Source organism: Podarcis bocagei (genome assembly GCF_964188305.1).
Source record: "Podarcis bocagei genome assembly, chromosome: 9".
Classification (NCBI taxonomy): domain Eukaryota; kingdom Metazoa; phylum Chordata; class Lepidosauria; order Squamata; family Lacertidae; genus Podarcis; species Podarcis bocagei.
In genome coordinates, this window is record NC_138134.1 from 40,528,078 (window position 1) to 40,544,149 (window position 16,072).

At 42.1% G+C, this 16,072-nt stretch overlaps 1 protein-coding gene and 1 long non-coding RNA gene across 2 annotated transcripts in view; one reads left to right on the forward strand and one right to left on the reverse strand.

Annotated features, from left to right (window-relative positions):
• The window catches only part of FHIP1A (FHF complex subunit HOOK interacting protein 1A), an 84,505-nt gene extending 82,427 nt beyond the window's left edge, over positions 1–2,078 (reverse strand). The window contains exon 1 of the mRNA XM_081208356.1: positions 1,919–2,078. The gene's annotated coding sequence lies outside the window, so the exon portion shown is untranslated. The remainder of the gene's footprint in view (positions 1–1,918) is intronic.
• A 1,188-nt stretch (positions 2,079–3,266) lies between these two features.
• LOC308594928 lies at positions 3,267–15,082 on the forward strand. The gene is made up of 2 exons (XR_014011679.1): positions 3,267–4,544; positions 14,933–15,082. It is a non-coding gene; the product is annotated as an uncharacterized lncRNA (long non-coding RNA).
• Positions 15,083–16,072: the final 990 nt, after the last annotated feature.

Genomic DNA, 16,072 nt, shown 5'->3' on the forward strand with positions numbered 1-16,072 from the left:
AGCCAAACTTATTTGATGGTAATGATGCTTAAGCTTGTGCCTTAAGATTCATTAAGCATCAAACTGCTGAAAGTAAAACTTCAAGCTTATTTTAAAAGTTGTAATGAAGAACTTCACTAAAATGTATCCATGTGATGACCTTATACGCGCCAGAATCAAGATTCGGAAAGCCAGCCAGAAGTCAGTTTTTAGGCACCCATTCTGAGGGAATGGGAGACAGGGCCACACAACCTGTTGAGGATCTAGGAATGAATTTACATGTTTAACAGAATCCTTTTAGTGTCTCCCACAAAACCCTAGAAACATCAAAGTTTCATACTCAAACCTTAGAAAAATAATTTGGACTGCAGGAGTCTGATCACCAGTTCACTTGTATACATGCAAACTTCACATCAGCCTTCACAAACCTAGTGTCCTGGGTTGGGAAAGTCTTCCATACATGGACTCATTGCATCTCTCACCACTATTTGCAGCTCCCCTCTGCTCTCTAAGCCAGTATATCTGCTAGCGGAGGTTCATGCTGCATGCAACTGATGAAATAATATGCATGCATTTTTAAACAACTAACCTGTATATTCTTTGATGAACTACAGGTACTATAAATTATTCCTAGATCACATATTACTTTGCTGTAATTCATACTGGCTTCAAGGAAGGAAAACAATTGTGTAAATGGGATCATTCCTTGCTCATAAAATGTTTGGGAAATGTGCATCAGATGTCTAGTTCCAGGAAAATCCAAAACAAATATAGTTTATATAAAAGTGCAAGAAATGAGGAAAGAAAGAAAAAAATCACTCTAAGCATGATTTCCGAAAAGAGCCTTACTTTGATCAAAACAGCCATCTCTATGGTAAGCGGAAACTCTTTTCCCTCTTAGCCAAAAAGATAAAGGCGATTAAGCTGGAATTATTTCCCAGTGACCTATATAATTTTGTCAGCTTGCCAGTTACTATTAGTGCAGGCCATCTAGGGATGGAATGGCAATAACCACAACCTAACCCTTTTCTGGGGGCAATGGGAAAGGGTCGATCCAATCAATTTTAAAACAGAACAGTGCTGTAATTATTAGCAGCGATGTGAAGTAAACAAAGTTTGCTGTAACGTGTTGCTACCTTCCTCTAGCTAAGAAAGTCGCTTCCTTGTTCGCCCCTCCCACAGCAGCAGCATCCATTCCCCAGCAGGGAGAGGATTAAGTTTGTTAACTCAAGAGAAAGACCGGTTTCGTCTGGGCAGAGTTTGACAGAGAGGGAAGACTTTTGAGTCATCTGCCGCTCGCGTTCTTACAAAACCCGAGGCAAGCAGCACCCAACCCTCCCTCCTGCATTTGCAAATTGCAATGCTTTGTGCGGGCGCCTCTTGCAACCAGGCACGCTGACAATTCACTGGGGGAGGGAGGGAGAGAAAACTCCCGGGTTCCAAACGTTTTCCGAGAAGCAACAAGTGTTTCAGAAATACTTTCAGGCGCGGGAGGAGGTGGTGAGGGAGAAACCCGACAAAGGCGGGAAGACCTCACAAACCTCTCCAGACTTTCTTTTCTTTTCCTCCTCCCTTTTCAAGCTTTGCAACAGGCGCGCCCCTCCTCCTCCTCCTCCTCCTCCTCCTCCTCCGCTGAAACCTGAACTGGCCCATCACCTCTGAGAGGCACAAGAAAACGCCGCACGCAAGCAAGCGCAGCACCCGGCTCCTTCCTAGGCCGCAGTGGTAATTCGAGGTCAAAACGGCGTCATTCCCGGGGGTCGCGACCCACTCCCCATGGGAGCAAAGCATCCTCCAGCCCGGCGCGACCCCTCAGTCCGGAGTGAAGAAACGCGACACTCCCCTGAAGAGGAAAATTCCTCTCGGGAGAAACACGTGGGTGGGTGAGCCGCTGCCACACCAGATTAACACTAAAGAATTAAAAGGAGCGAAGGAATACCTGGGCGGCCTCGAGCGCCTCCTCGGCGGTTGTTTTGCTCGGCGGTGCTGCTTTATCTAGAGTAGTGAGCCTCCCATGTCCGGAGAGCAGAAAGTTTTCTCCTCGGCGAGGCGCGAACCGCCCGCTTCCCCCCGACGCGCACACGCTCCCCCGAGCGGGTTCCCTGGGAGTTGGCTCAGCCGCGCGCAATCCTCTGGGCGCCGCTGCGCTGCTGCCTCTGGGGAGAGAGGGGGGAGGCGCTGCTAACAACAACAACAGCTCCAGCAGCAGCAGCAGGTAAATCCCTCCCTTGCGCTGGAGCAGCCGGCTTTGAGCAATAATCCTCCAAGCACTGAGGGAAGGGCGGGGGAGAAGGAGAGGCTGCTCCGCCGAGTCCCTGCCAGCCCCTCTCCAGAAAACAGAGTTGGAACAACAGCAGTTTGACTGCGGGCGGGCGGCGCAGAAATGGAGAAACTGGGCGGGCGGCGGGGTGCGTAACGAGGCAGCCAGCGCGGGCTGCAAGCGGGCCTCGGTTTTTGGGGCGTGTGAGTCACGAGGAAGAAAGAGCTGGAACATGTAACGTGAGTGTCTTCACGCACCTCTGGGGCTTAACTTCCTGAGCCTTGATTTCCACCCGGTTTTAAGGACCTGGCCTCTGCGGAGTCCCATCATGAGCTGCCTGCTCGCTCTGTTTAGGGATGGGCGCCGAGCTGCCCTGAACTCTGGCGCAAACGAAGCGCCTTTCTCCTGACGCCTCGGAGCAAGGAGGAGGTGGAGACCTCTCTGTTGTTGCCCCTTCGCTCGCTTAATATTTCTGGTTCCTTCTAAGTCTGCAAAATGTCAAGGAAGTTCAGGGAGGAGTATCGTCGCTACAATAAAAACTCGCACATGGGATCCAGTTGGACTGCCAATGCCAGCTGAAATTCGGTCACTAAGGGGCAACCGAAAGGAGTAAGAAAAAGGGAAAAGAAAAAAGAATCAGCTTTAGTGGTTTAATATAATATGATTCAACAAGTAACTGCGTAGAGCAGGCACCCCCAAACTCGGCCCTCCAGATGTTTTTGGACTACAACGCCCATCATCCCTAACTAACAGGACCAGTGGTCAGGGATGATGGGAATTGTCCCAAAACATCTGGAGGGCCGAGTTTGGGGATGCCTGGTGTAGAGCATAGGATACAATTCAGGCAAAATTAGGAGCTTTCAAGTACGACGTAAATCCCCTGGCAGGATTATGTCTACAGAGTTATCAGCTGTTCATGTGTATGATCCAGAAGTCCTGTGAGGTAGGTGGGACAAGGGTCTTTCCTTGCTCACCAGAAATAATGAGAAAAGCAAAGCGGGATTCCTACAGCTAACGAAAGTAGCAGGGACAGCTAAGAAGGCAAGCGTAGACTTTCCCTTTTTGTCTCAAGCAGTAACGAAAGGTTAAGAGCATAAGAAAAGTCCTGGTGGATCAGACCAGAGGCCCATCTCCAGGATCCTGTTCTTACAGTGGCTAACCAGATTCCTATGGGAAGGCTGTAGGCAGCACAAGTAGCTGTTGCTAGACTTGTTCCTCCATTAATTTGTCTCATCCTCTTTAAACACCATCCAAGTAGGTGACCATCATTTTACATTCTGTGGGAGCAATTTCAATAGTTTAGCTTGGTATTGTGTGAAGAAGTTTATTTGGTCTGTCCTGAATCTTCCCACAGCCACCTTTGTTGGATGGACCCAATTTCTACTATTAGAAGTGCCATGGGGGAGGTAGAACAAGCCCCCACAAATTTTCAAGTAGGACTGGGTCTCCTCAATATTCTGCGGCCTGCAGCGGGCCCTATTGGGCTTTCCCATAGCTGTAGTTTACCTGTGGCCACAACAGGTTTCACAGGGCCTACCTGCAACCATCCCCGCCAGGGCTTCCCGCAGCTGCAGTGGCCCCCGCCAAGCCTACTTGCATCTGCAGCAGACTCTGCCGGGCCTTGCCATAGTGGACACCGCCAGGCCTCCTACCACTGCATGTGTCTAGTTTTGTGTGAGAGAAAAGCCTCTTAATATCCTACCCTGTATATTCATGCCATGCATGAACTTATAAACATCTATCATACCCCTCCTTATTGGCCTTTTTTCTAAACTATCAAGCCCCTAATGCAGTGGTATCTCGGTTTTTGAACGTCTCCGTTGATGAACATTTCAGTTTTCGAACAACGTAAACCCGGAGGTAAATGGTTTGGTTTTCAAACACGCCTCAGAAGTTGAACATGCCATGCGGCTTCCGTATTGAGTTTTCCATTTTCGAACGTTTCAGAACTCGGTCTTCTGGAACAGATTATGTTCGAAAACAAAGGTACCACTGTATAGTGAAAATGTGCAGGTCACCCAATACTGAATAGCAATTGCTCCCTTGCTGTAACCTGCCCTGGGACATTATGGTGAAGGACAGGCAAGAAATCTAATACATAATAATGATGATGTTCGTAATCATAGACATTTCAGGGTGTCTCAGCTGCTGGAAGTATTTGAGCATGGATTTGCATAGAAGGTTTAATGAAGTAAAATGTAAAAATAAGCTTATTTTTTAGAAAACCAGGGTCACTTGGCATTCAAATGCACAAGAAAAGAAGAAGCAGAATCCTGTGAATATTTCCTCAGAAATAAGTCCCATAGTAAGCAAGTGCATAGGATTATAACTTCTAAATTTGGTTAAAAACAAATTTTCTTTGTCCCAGGATGAGGTAAAAGAGACAAACATAGTTGCCTAACATTGTTTATTTATTTATTTATTTATTTATACATACATACATACCCCGCCATCTGGCTTGGTTCCCCAGCCACTCTGGGCAGCTTCTAGCAAAATAATAAAATACAATAATTCATCAAATATTAAAAGCTTCCCTAAACAGGGCTGCCTTCAGGTGTCTTCTTAAAGTCAGATAGTTGTTTATTTCTTTGACATCTGGTGGGAGGGCATTCCACAGGGCACGCGCCATTACCAAGAAGGCCCTCTGCCTGGTTCCCTGTAGCTTCGCTTCTCACAGTGAGGGAACCTCTAGAAGGCCCTCGGTGCTGGACCTCAGTGTCCAGGCAGAACGATGGGGGTGGAGACGCTCCTTCAGGTATACTGGGCCAAGGCCGTTTAGGGCTTTAAAGGTCAGCACCAACACTTTGAATTGTGCCCAGAAACATACTGGGAGCCAATGTAGGTCTTTCAAGAGTGGTGTTATGTGGTCTCGGTGGCCACTCCCAGTCACCAGTCTAGCTGCCACATTCTGGATTAGTTGTAGTTTCGATGTCACCTTCAAAGGTAGCCCCATGTAGAGCACATTGCAGTAGTCCAATGATTAATGGTTGATGTTGCTCTTTGATAAATGGAGCAAGGAAAATAGTTACCCTATATTAGCAAGCTCCATCTTCAATGGCGGACTTTGGGCCACCCCCTGCACTCTGCTTTACAGCATTGTTTTGGTGCCCCTGCAGCATGATGCCCCATGTGCAACCACACCAGTTGTGCTAACCTAAAACCTTCTCTGTCATCTTCATCTGAATTTTTGAGACTGGAGAATCTTCTATAGTTAGAAAACTTCCTAGTAACATGGACCAATCAGTGTCTCAGGCAGATGCTTTTGAAGCGAATTAGAGGGCATTATGCTAACACGATTTCTATTGCCCATGCTTTAAAAAGAACGTGTTGCAATGTCCGCCATGGGTGTGGCCAAGTGGGTGCAGGGGGAGCAGCTACTCCCCCATCAAGTAAAACAATAGAAATACTTAACTGACCAATCACATAGGTTCTGCCGCCCCAACAAAAGTCCTGGCTATGCCCATGATGTCAGCCAGAACTAGGAACGATATAATGACTAGTCTTGACTGCAATTAGAAAATTCCTGTGTTTGTAGACACTGAAGGTTAAAGGGAAACAATTAACTAGGCAGGGTGGGGAACTGAATCCAGAAGAAACGTGACACAGGCAAAGGTGTCATAAAAGATATCTTATGTCCTGTTTTGGATTAAACTACTTAACAAATCGTTCTTTTACAGTTCTGTAATGGCTCTTTTTTTCTTTTCTCAGGGTTTCAGTTATTGGGCTTATTTCCCTTTACTCTTTGTACACTTCTTCTTGGCAATCTGGTTTCTTTTTTTGACTCTCAGTATCCTACTGACTGAGGATGCGGGATGCAGGTGGCGTTGTGGGTTAAGCCACAGAGCCTAGGGCTTGCCGAACAGAAGGTCGGCGGTTCGAATCCCCATGACAGGGTGAGCTCCTGTTGCTCGGTCCCTGCTCCTGCCAACCTAGCAGTTCGAAAGCACGAAGTGCAAGTAGATAAATAGGTACCCACTCTGGTTGGAAGGTAAACAGTGTTTCCGTGTGCTGCTCTGTTCGCCAGAAGTGGCTTAGTCATGCTGGCCACATGACCCAGAAGCTGTACACCGGTTCCCTCGACCAATAAAGTGAGATGAGCGCCGCAACCCCAGAGATGTCCGCTACTGGACTTAATGTCAGGGGTCCCTTTACCTTTATCCTACTGACAATATCTAGCTCTTCACCCTTCCCACCCCCGTTTCCTCTTCTCCTGCTGTTTTTACCAATATGTCTAATCTATATCTGCCTGGATGTTGGATCATTATCTCAAATTTAATATCTAATATGTTTTCCACGGAGAGCAACTTATCTTCATAATATTGCTCCCTTCTTATTTATATTCCTCTATTCTTCCCAGGACCTACATTCATCTAACACTAATCTTTTTGGTAAACTGACACACCCTTACTCTGTTCCTTGTCTTTGTTCTTTCTTTAGTTATCTTGTGGATGGAATATTCAGGTGACAGATCCTCTCTTGTATTTTCCATCTTAATGCGTTGTTTCGATTTTCTGTTTCTTATTCTGAAGTTAATTATTGTATTTTTGTTCCTACTCTCCTTTCACTTTTTCCCAACTTGTTCAAAGTTTTCATTTCTCTTTAACTGCCCTCATGTTTAGATTCCAAGCCTGCAGGCAGGTTCTTGTGGGTTTATAATAATTATTATTTCTGTGTAGTCTCTAGCGCATATTAGACATTCTGTAAATTATAATAAATAATAATGTTCTTTCTCTAAAACTATTAAGACAATAGTAAGATATACATATTTTCCTTTATTTTTAATATTTTCATCCAGCAAACCTATGCTTTGAATATACATTTTCAAAATTATTAATATTATTATTAGTATTATTATTATTATGCAGGAGGCACTACAATTTACTTCTTTTGAGGAATTCCGAGGTCATAAACAGTCTTTTATGAATGCACAAATAGCTGTCAAGATGTCAGCTCACATATCCTGGATCAACTCATTTAAGAAAGATTTCCCATGACATGGCAAACTATGATCCACCTAAACATTTCACTTTTTATGTCTGTTCTGTTGTCCTTGGCCAGATTTTCCCCCATTTGGATTACAGCCCTATTTTAAGATGGGTGTACACTACACTAAGAAAATATTCACAATTGTATGACTCAGACCTGAGATCATCTGTGACATAAAGAGTTATTCATGCATTTTTTGTTATTTTGAGTAACAGCGTCTTCCTATATATGTCTATTCAGAAGTAATCCCTGTTAAGTTTGCTAGGACTTAGTCCTAGGTAAGTGTGTTTAGTAGTTTGTAGCCTAAGAATTATTCATTTATTCCAGTTAACTCTGGTTCTATCAAAAGTGCTTCTTGTTTCTCAAATATACTGCAGTTGTGCACTGTTTCTTTAAAGCTCATGCCCCTCACTGCTAGCGACATACAGCGGTACCTCAGGTTACATACGCTTCAGGTTACACACTCCGCTAACCCAGAAATAGTGCTTCGGGTTAAGAACTTTGCTTCAGGATAAGAACAGAAATTGGGCTCCGGCGGCGCAGCAGCAGCAGGAGGCCCCATTAGCTAAAGTGGTGCTTCTGGTTAAGAACAGTTTCAGGTTAAGAACAGACCTCCGGAACGAATTAAATACTTAACCTGAGGTACCACTGTACAACATAGATATTGGTATCTTTTGTTGTGTGAAAAAGTGCTAGAGGGGGTAATTTTTGGCTGCGAGGAAAAGGACTAAGAACCAACAAGACACACTGTTTCTGTGTTTCAGCTTGCAACTTTTCAAGTGTGTGTCTCATTTTGGAAGAAAATAGAACTGAGGGATTTTGTTACACATATCTGTGTATAATGTATTGTTTGCCCCTAAAGTGATCATCAATTGAACTGAAATAGGAGGAACTTTGGTTAAGTTACAGGCTCTTGATCCACAATTGAGAATAAAACTAAATAGCAATTTTAAAAGAAAGAAAGAAAAAGAAGCTGGCCTCTGAGGAATCAGTTACACAATGTACCTGAATCTGTGCCAGTCACCAGATTCCATGTGCTTTGTGTATACTGTATTTTCTTTCTTATATAAAAATGGCTCTGGGTTGTTTTCAAAATCTTGAGATTCCAACAATACACAATCAAATTGCTGATTCCAGCAGTGGGCGCAACTAGCATCTTATATGACCATGATAATATTAACTCTCACTGCTTTTGGGGGTGTTGAATGAAAAGAGTAAAGAACATGGCATGAGAATAAAAAGTAAAGTGTTACATATTTTGCCAATTTATAACTAGCAAGGACACACTAGGGAGTGGAGATCCCATATTTTTGTACTTGTTTTCTCTAAGCAAAGTATTTAAATCTGTCAATAATTATTTATTCTATGCCTTCACAGCTCTCAACCAAGCTGGCATTATTTGATGTGCTTTGGCTATGTGCTTAATAATGTGCTATGTAATTGGCTTTCTGCCTGATGGTTGTTTTAAGGGCACAGTAGAGCCTGTGAGCTCCCGTTGTTCAGTCCTAGCTCCTGCCAACCTAGCAGTTCAAAAGCACATCAAAAGGGCAAGTACCGGTAGATAAATAGGTACTGCTCTGGCGGGAAGGTAAACTGCGTTTCCGTGTGCTGCTCTGGCCACATGACCCTGAAGCTGTCTGCGGACAAACACCAGCTCCCTCGGCCTATAGAGTGAGATTAGCACGCAACCCCAGAGTCGTCTGCAACTAGACCTAACGGTCAGGGGTACCTTTACCTTTAGAGCCTGCTCACACACACACCAAAACCTTTTTTTAGTCTTAAAAACTCCCATTGACTGCATTCAACTTCACATATATATGGTTCTTATGTACATCGATTGGGTGCTCAGCCTTATTCTGAATGGCGTCACACTGACCCTGAATGAGCAGGTAAGTGGTCTGAATGTGCTCGTAGGTCCATCATTATCACTGGAGGCACAAGTGCTATTCATGATATTGAGTGCCTACTTTGAACTCTAGCTGGTTCATCAGCTATGGTAGTTCTGGACCAAGATAGCCTGATCACAATCCTGCATGCTCTGGTGATATCCCACCTTGACTATTGTGGTAAGCTCTACTGTGGGCTACTGTTGAAGATGAACGAGAAACTAGTGCAGAATGCTGCCACTCAAGAATTTGCTGGTTTTTGGGTGCTATGAGGCCTCACACTACTTGTGTTGAATTTGCACCGATTGCCTATATCTTATTGGAACATATAAACCCTTAAGTGCTTCTTCCTAAAGTAGAGGGGACAGTGTTGCTCGGTGTGTGGGGATGCCAAATACAACCTTCTCATTCATTATGAGACCCCAACTTCCTCCTGGAAGCATGGATGAGCACATCAGTGATGCTCTGTCATCACCAAATGAAGACATCATCCTCTTCCTCTCAAGCAGTGCTTTTTTTCTGGGGGTACTGAAGGGTACACCAGTGCCTTTTTTCTAGAAGAAAAGTACTGGTTAAAAGTGTGGCACTTACTGGCTTCTGGTTCCAGTCTGCCTTCATGGAAGCAGCCCCCACGACAGTGGGAGAGCGTAGGAGATGCAAAAACAAGGATGATGGAGGGTAAATCATTATTGCAAATTCCCCCCAGGGCTGCTTCACTCGCAGGCCATCTCGTTACCTGGCTCTCGCTCCAGCATGGAATGCAGGGGCCAGGGAGGTGCTGAGGGCGAAAGCCCTCCTACGCCGCCATTAAGAAGCAGAGGTTTTCCTGTTGATTAGAGCTTAATTGGACTAAAGTACAGGTGCGTGCAAGAAGAGATGAGATCACAAACTGGAACAAACCAACGGCAAGGACTTAAGGTTTGTATTTGAGATAAGACTTCATATGGTGCAAAAGATGGGGGGGAGCCTACGGTTTGTTTATTTAAAGTTTTCCTCTCTACATTTATGATTTGGCAACCCTCCCCTGAAAGTTAGTTCAAATTATACTTGTACAAGTGAGGATGGAAGAAATTGGATTAACAATATGGATTATAACATCAAATGGAACTGTGTGTGTAAAAAGGGGGAGAGCTCTTTTGCAAAAGGTTTTATAAATCATTTAATGTATCAACACAAATAGAAGTTATTAACATTGCAGCTGCTGTATAGGGAATTATTGTTATGACTGGAATGTAATTGAAACTACTAAGATTTTGGAATGCAGAAATAAAATCAGAAAGCCAGCAAATTTAGCACGTGGGGGAGGCACTTTAATTAAATGATATAATTTGGTACTTGAATGATTGGTAGTAATAATTGTATTATAGATTGGCATTGTTATAATGAGGCTATTATTGGAATGTAATCGAAAACTAATAAATCATTATCTACAAAAAAAAATTAAAAATGTGACACTTACTGTAACGATTTCATGGTCAGTACCGGCAGCACCGTTTTTCTCGAAGAAAACCACCGATTGTAGTACAGATATTATTTTATTGTTTGGGAAACCGTTTGGGACAACTGTTGCAGTATAACATCATGAATAAGTACATAAAATAAATACAACCTTATTTGACTAGCCAGATAAAGAGAGGTTTCCAACAGGTATAGCTTGCATGGCAAAGCCACAACTGTTTAAATTCCTTTTCTACACAACTATTAAAGGTACAAGAGCCCTGTCCTCATTTCACTTTGCCATACCTACTTCATTCATGCCACCTTTGGATTATCCAAGTTTCCATACTTAGAATTTGTGCATACTTGTTCAATAGACTAGAGCGCTGGCAAATCTCACTGTTAAAATTCTGTAATATGAACAGCCACCCAAAAATGGCTGCTTGTGGTTTACAGACTGGATAGCAGACAGCTTGTGTTTATCTAAATTTTGTTTTTGTTTTTCTCAGTTCTTTTTGACTTTTCCAAGAAAATGTGTAAAACTATTTTCTCTCTCCAGTAAATCTTTTGACACCGAATTCCCATGTCTATGGCTACAGGAAGTATCCTAAAATAACGTCCACATGGGGTGGGAAATGAAAATGCAGTATTTTTACTAAATTTAGCATACTTCTGTAATATTTAGGCAGATTTCTAGATAATTAGTGCAATTTGTATTTAGCATTTTATATATAATGTAACATATTTGTAGTGTGAAGCAATATAAGATGTGGTGGACACATTGCTGAGATAGTGTGCATGATTAAGTGCCATCAAGAGGCTTGCAGCCCTGTTCTATGCACACTTACTTTGGATTTTTGTTACACTGATTTTTAGCTAGGAAGCGATCCTCACTGATGCAGCATGCTCTGTTTTGCAGGATCTCGCAGCATGGTCAGAGTACATAATCATACTGACTTGAAAGTAAGCACCATTGAAATTAATGAGATTTATTAATTCTCTCTCTCTCTCTCTCTCTCTCTCTCTCTCTCACACACACACACACACACACACCCCTCTGCTGTAAAATATTAATGTAAGGTGAGCTGGTTTGTGCTATATTAATGTATTTGGAGAATTTATGCAGCAAAAAACCAAATCACAAACAAAAACTATACAATTTACTTTGAAATTCAAACATGCACCTAAAAATATACTCAAATCAGGTACAAAGGCAGAGATATAAAAGTGCACCAGAGAAAATAAGACCAGTTTTAAAACAGAGGCATAAAATACCTGGGCAAATAAAAAGGTCTTCATCTGGCACTGAAAAGAAAACTGGTACCCGAGTTACCTTGGGGAAGGGAATTCTGAGGACTAGGTGCCACTCCTGGGACTTGCCTGTCACCTTTTATTACCCACCTTACTTGATTGGATTGGGGTTGGAGAGAACAATTTCAATACCTTGGCAGGTTAATCATTCTGAATACATCCCTCGTTAAAACTTTGGATTAATTAACACACTGAGGAGGTTTCATTAATTCTAAAAACAGCCTATTTATGTAATCCACTTCTCCATTTTAGAAATATGGCATTTCATTAGGATATGAGAGGAAGAAACAAATTATAATAAATATAAGTGACTAAGTACAGAGGAAAGTATATTGGGAATGTAGAGGTTTTAATTAACAGAGGCACTAGGACTGGGCATTACTTATAAAGTCTTAAAATTTAACACTTGTTTCTAAAATGAGCCAGGTTTGTTGTCCTTGAGGCTTTCCCCAACACCACCACAAATAATCAGCTTGAGTTCATGTTGATGGACCTGAATATTTTACTCACTAGCTCTGGCAGATGTGAACTATTAAAATAAAAGCAAGCATCTCTTGCAGTTACAAAAGGCTTATTGCTGAGAATTTATCCCTTACAGATCAGCTTTGTATACATGATTGTAGTCATGAACTACAGACATGAGCAAACATTAACTGCCACAGAAGTCTGTTATGCGCTGCTATTCATAGCTCAATTCTGTACATATTTACACAGGAGTAAGCCCAATTGAATGTAGTAGGGCTTAGCTCATTTCCCGCCTAATCAAGATAATGAGTTTTTAGCTAACTATAGGTGTTAATTAGCTGACAAATGCCAGGATGCTTGCTTATCATCACTTCTTTGCTGATGGTAATTATTTTACATACATTTTAGCTTTAATATAATTATTACAATCTGTATTTTTTATTTTAAAAATCCCTTTGATCTAACTGTTCAGGCTATAACCCACAAGGCCATGTATGTATATATTTGATCTCTGGATAAAATTTAATGAATCTGCTGAAGTGAACTGAAATCCATGATAGCTGGTGCTTTAACAAATTAGCTCATATTCAGTATATCACAAGACTCATCACTGAACTTGGGAAGTATTGCTGGTTCAAGAGCTACAAACAAGTGGTGTAAAGTATAATGAAAATTGCTTTTCCTTGATTGCTTTTTTTGGGGGGGGGGAGTATTACTTACAAACTGCAAGAAGATCAAACCTATCCATTCTTAGGGAGATCAGCCCTGAGTGCTGAGACTCCAGTACTGAAGCTGAGACTGATCCTGAAGCTGAGACTCCAATACTTTGGCCACCTCATGAGAAGAGAAGACTCTCTGGAAAAGACCCTGATGTTGGGAAAGATGGAGGGCACAAGGAGAAAGGGACGACAGAGGATGAGATGGTTGGATGGTGTCTCGAGGCTACCAGCATGAGTCTGACCAGACTGTGGGAGGCAGTGGGAGGCAGGAGTGCCTGGCGTGCTCTGGTGCATGGGGTCACGAAGAGTCGGACACAACTAAACAACAACATTACTTACAAAGATTATGAAGTTCAGTATTCTCAACTATAGAAGCTTCATTTGGGTTAAATATGTACTTTATTTGCAACTAACATATAAGAACTCGTGCAAAATGCATCTGTCAGAGTACTGGGCAGCACAAGAAACTGGACCGATAGAACACCAATTGTTCAGAATCTGCCCTGGCTACCTATACACAACTGCCCCTTGTTTAAGGTATTGATACTACCTTATAAAGGTGTTGGGCCACACCTTGAGATCTGCAGGTGAGGCCCTTATCATCTGTATGGATTTTGTCTGCTGCTATATTGATATAAGGGTTTAATTGTATTTCAGTATTTGATTTTTTTTATTGATTTGTGTTTTTATTGATTTGTGAATTGTAAACTATGCTGTACTTTAATCAATGAAACTGTAATGGGAACTTTTCCCATCCTCAAAGACAAGCAGAAAAAAATTTAGACAAATATTGTAACAGTGATCTTCTGATGTTTTCACCAACAAATCACTTGTTTGCACTAACTACAGCTCAGAAATGACATATGACTTTTTCTGTATTGATATTTATTTGACGTATTTATTATTAACGGTATGTCAATAGAACAGAGTGCCAGCAAAGAACCATGTACGCTGCTTTGAGTTCCTTGGAGGAACCCCAGAATGTAAATTTAGTAAATAAAAACTGTTAGGGTGTCTGGAAGAAACAGTTAAATATGATCATGATGGTGCTAAGGGCTACTTGGTAATGGCATGTTCTACCACCAAGAAAAGTTGAAAGATTTTTTTTTTTTTTTACCATTTTGCTAAACAACTCTAGGGCAAAGCGAGAAAAGTAAAGGCCAATGTTAAAGGAACAATTAGAGCAACGCATAAGCCACTGCTAGGGTAATTTCACATAAGGTCAAAGAGATGAAAACTCAAGGTCAACAGAAATGTGGTTTAACGTTGAGCGCATTAGCTGACTTGCATTCTGGATCGTTGTAAGTAATGTCATTAATGTAGACATGCTATAGAGATCATTACCATTGATATTTAAACAAAACAGGATCGGTCTTCTTTCCCACCACTGGACATTCCATTTTACAGGTTGTTTTAATTTTGGTGCAGTCACATGATAACGTTTTGTACAGGACAAAATCAATTGGATACATGCCGTTTGTTTACGGCAAGTAACTGCATCATCTGATTTCAATTATGCAATCGCACAGTAGCAAACAACGGCAGCCAAACTGAGTTTGCAAGACAACTTTTCTGTTTTTCACTATCGTAACATCATAAGACCATTTTTTATTTATATTTGGCATGCAATATATGTGCTTGTATAATACCATTTTTACTTGCATTAGAGTTACTCTGTTAACAACAGTAGTTAATAATACATTAATAATACATTGCTGCAAATGGCGTGGTGCAAATCAGATATCAAGTGAGTTGAAAATTTCTTTTTTTAGTATTTCTAATTAATGAAGTAATTACTTCATTAAGATGCTTCTGCACCAGGGAAATCCAGCTGTTTTCCTTGAAACAGGTCTCAGGACAAGTGACCATGTACTGACATTTTATTTCAGCCAGGAGCTACCAGGAAGAGTGGTGTGGCACACCAAGGAAGAAAAGAAGAGCCAAGGAACAGAGGCTATTAAGTTCCCCACCCCTCTAAGTACAGGTTGATACCAAAATGGTTACTAAAGCTGTTCAAATAAAACCACACTCAGCTTAAACCACTTTTCTGCATTTTTATGGATCCCTGAAGGATCTTACGTCCAGTATTAAATATTTTTGCCAACAGATAGATGACATCATAAACTCTATTCTCATGGTACTTAGTATTTCTACTACAGCAAGAGCTAATAGAGTATTATGGTTCAATCGAGATGTAAGGCTGCTAAGGAAAGGTCAACCCTGCAAGGAGAATTTTCAAAAGATTCATCATTAATTAAATCTGTTGTAGTTGGGGAAAAAGGGGGGCTATAAATCTGTCTTGAAAGCCAAAAAGTTCACTGACCAGAGACATATTTGGTTCTGCTTAGAAATTGCAATTCAGACTAAGAAGTTTGCCAACTTTTGTAAATTAGTTAGTAGAGATTGTAAAGAAAGGACTAACGGTACTAAGTAATGGGTGACCCTATGTTGTACAAACGGACTGCTCTTCTCCTCCCACTCAAATCTGCTCCAGAGAATCCCTTAACCATTTGAAACAGATTTGAAGGGATACGAGAAGGAAGCATCCACTTGTGAAAGTAGGAACCTACTATGCTCAAGGACTAACACAACTGGATATAGCCCAATGGGATTGTGTTTGGAAACAGCATTTCTTCACCATCTTTGTGTTCTCCAAGTTAGGTCTCTCAGGGGTTTAATAGCAATCTTATGTCTATGACCTCTGGCCTGCTGTCATAGTCCCAGTGTAGGGACACGGGTGGTGCTGTGGTCTAAACCACTGAGCCTCTTGGGCTTGCTGATTGGAAGGTCAGCAGTTCAAATCCCTGTGAGAGGGTGAGCTCTGTCCCAGGTCCTGCCAACCTAGCAGTTTGAAAAAATGCCAGTGCAAGTAGATAAATAGGTACCACTATAGCGGGAAGATAAATGGCATTTCCGTGCACTCTGGCACTCGTCACCTGCATGCACCAGTAGCGGTTTAGTCATGCTGGCCACATGACCCGGAAAACTGGACAAATGCTGGCTCCCTCGGCCTGAAAGCAAGATGAGCA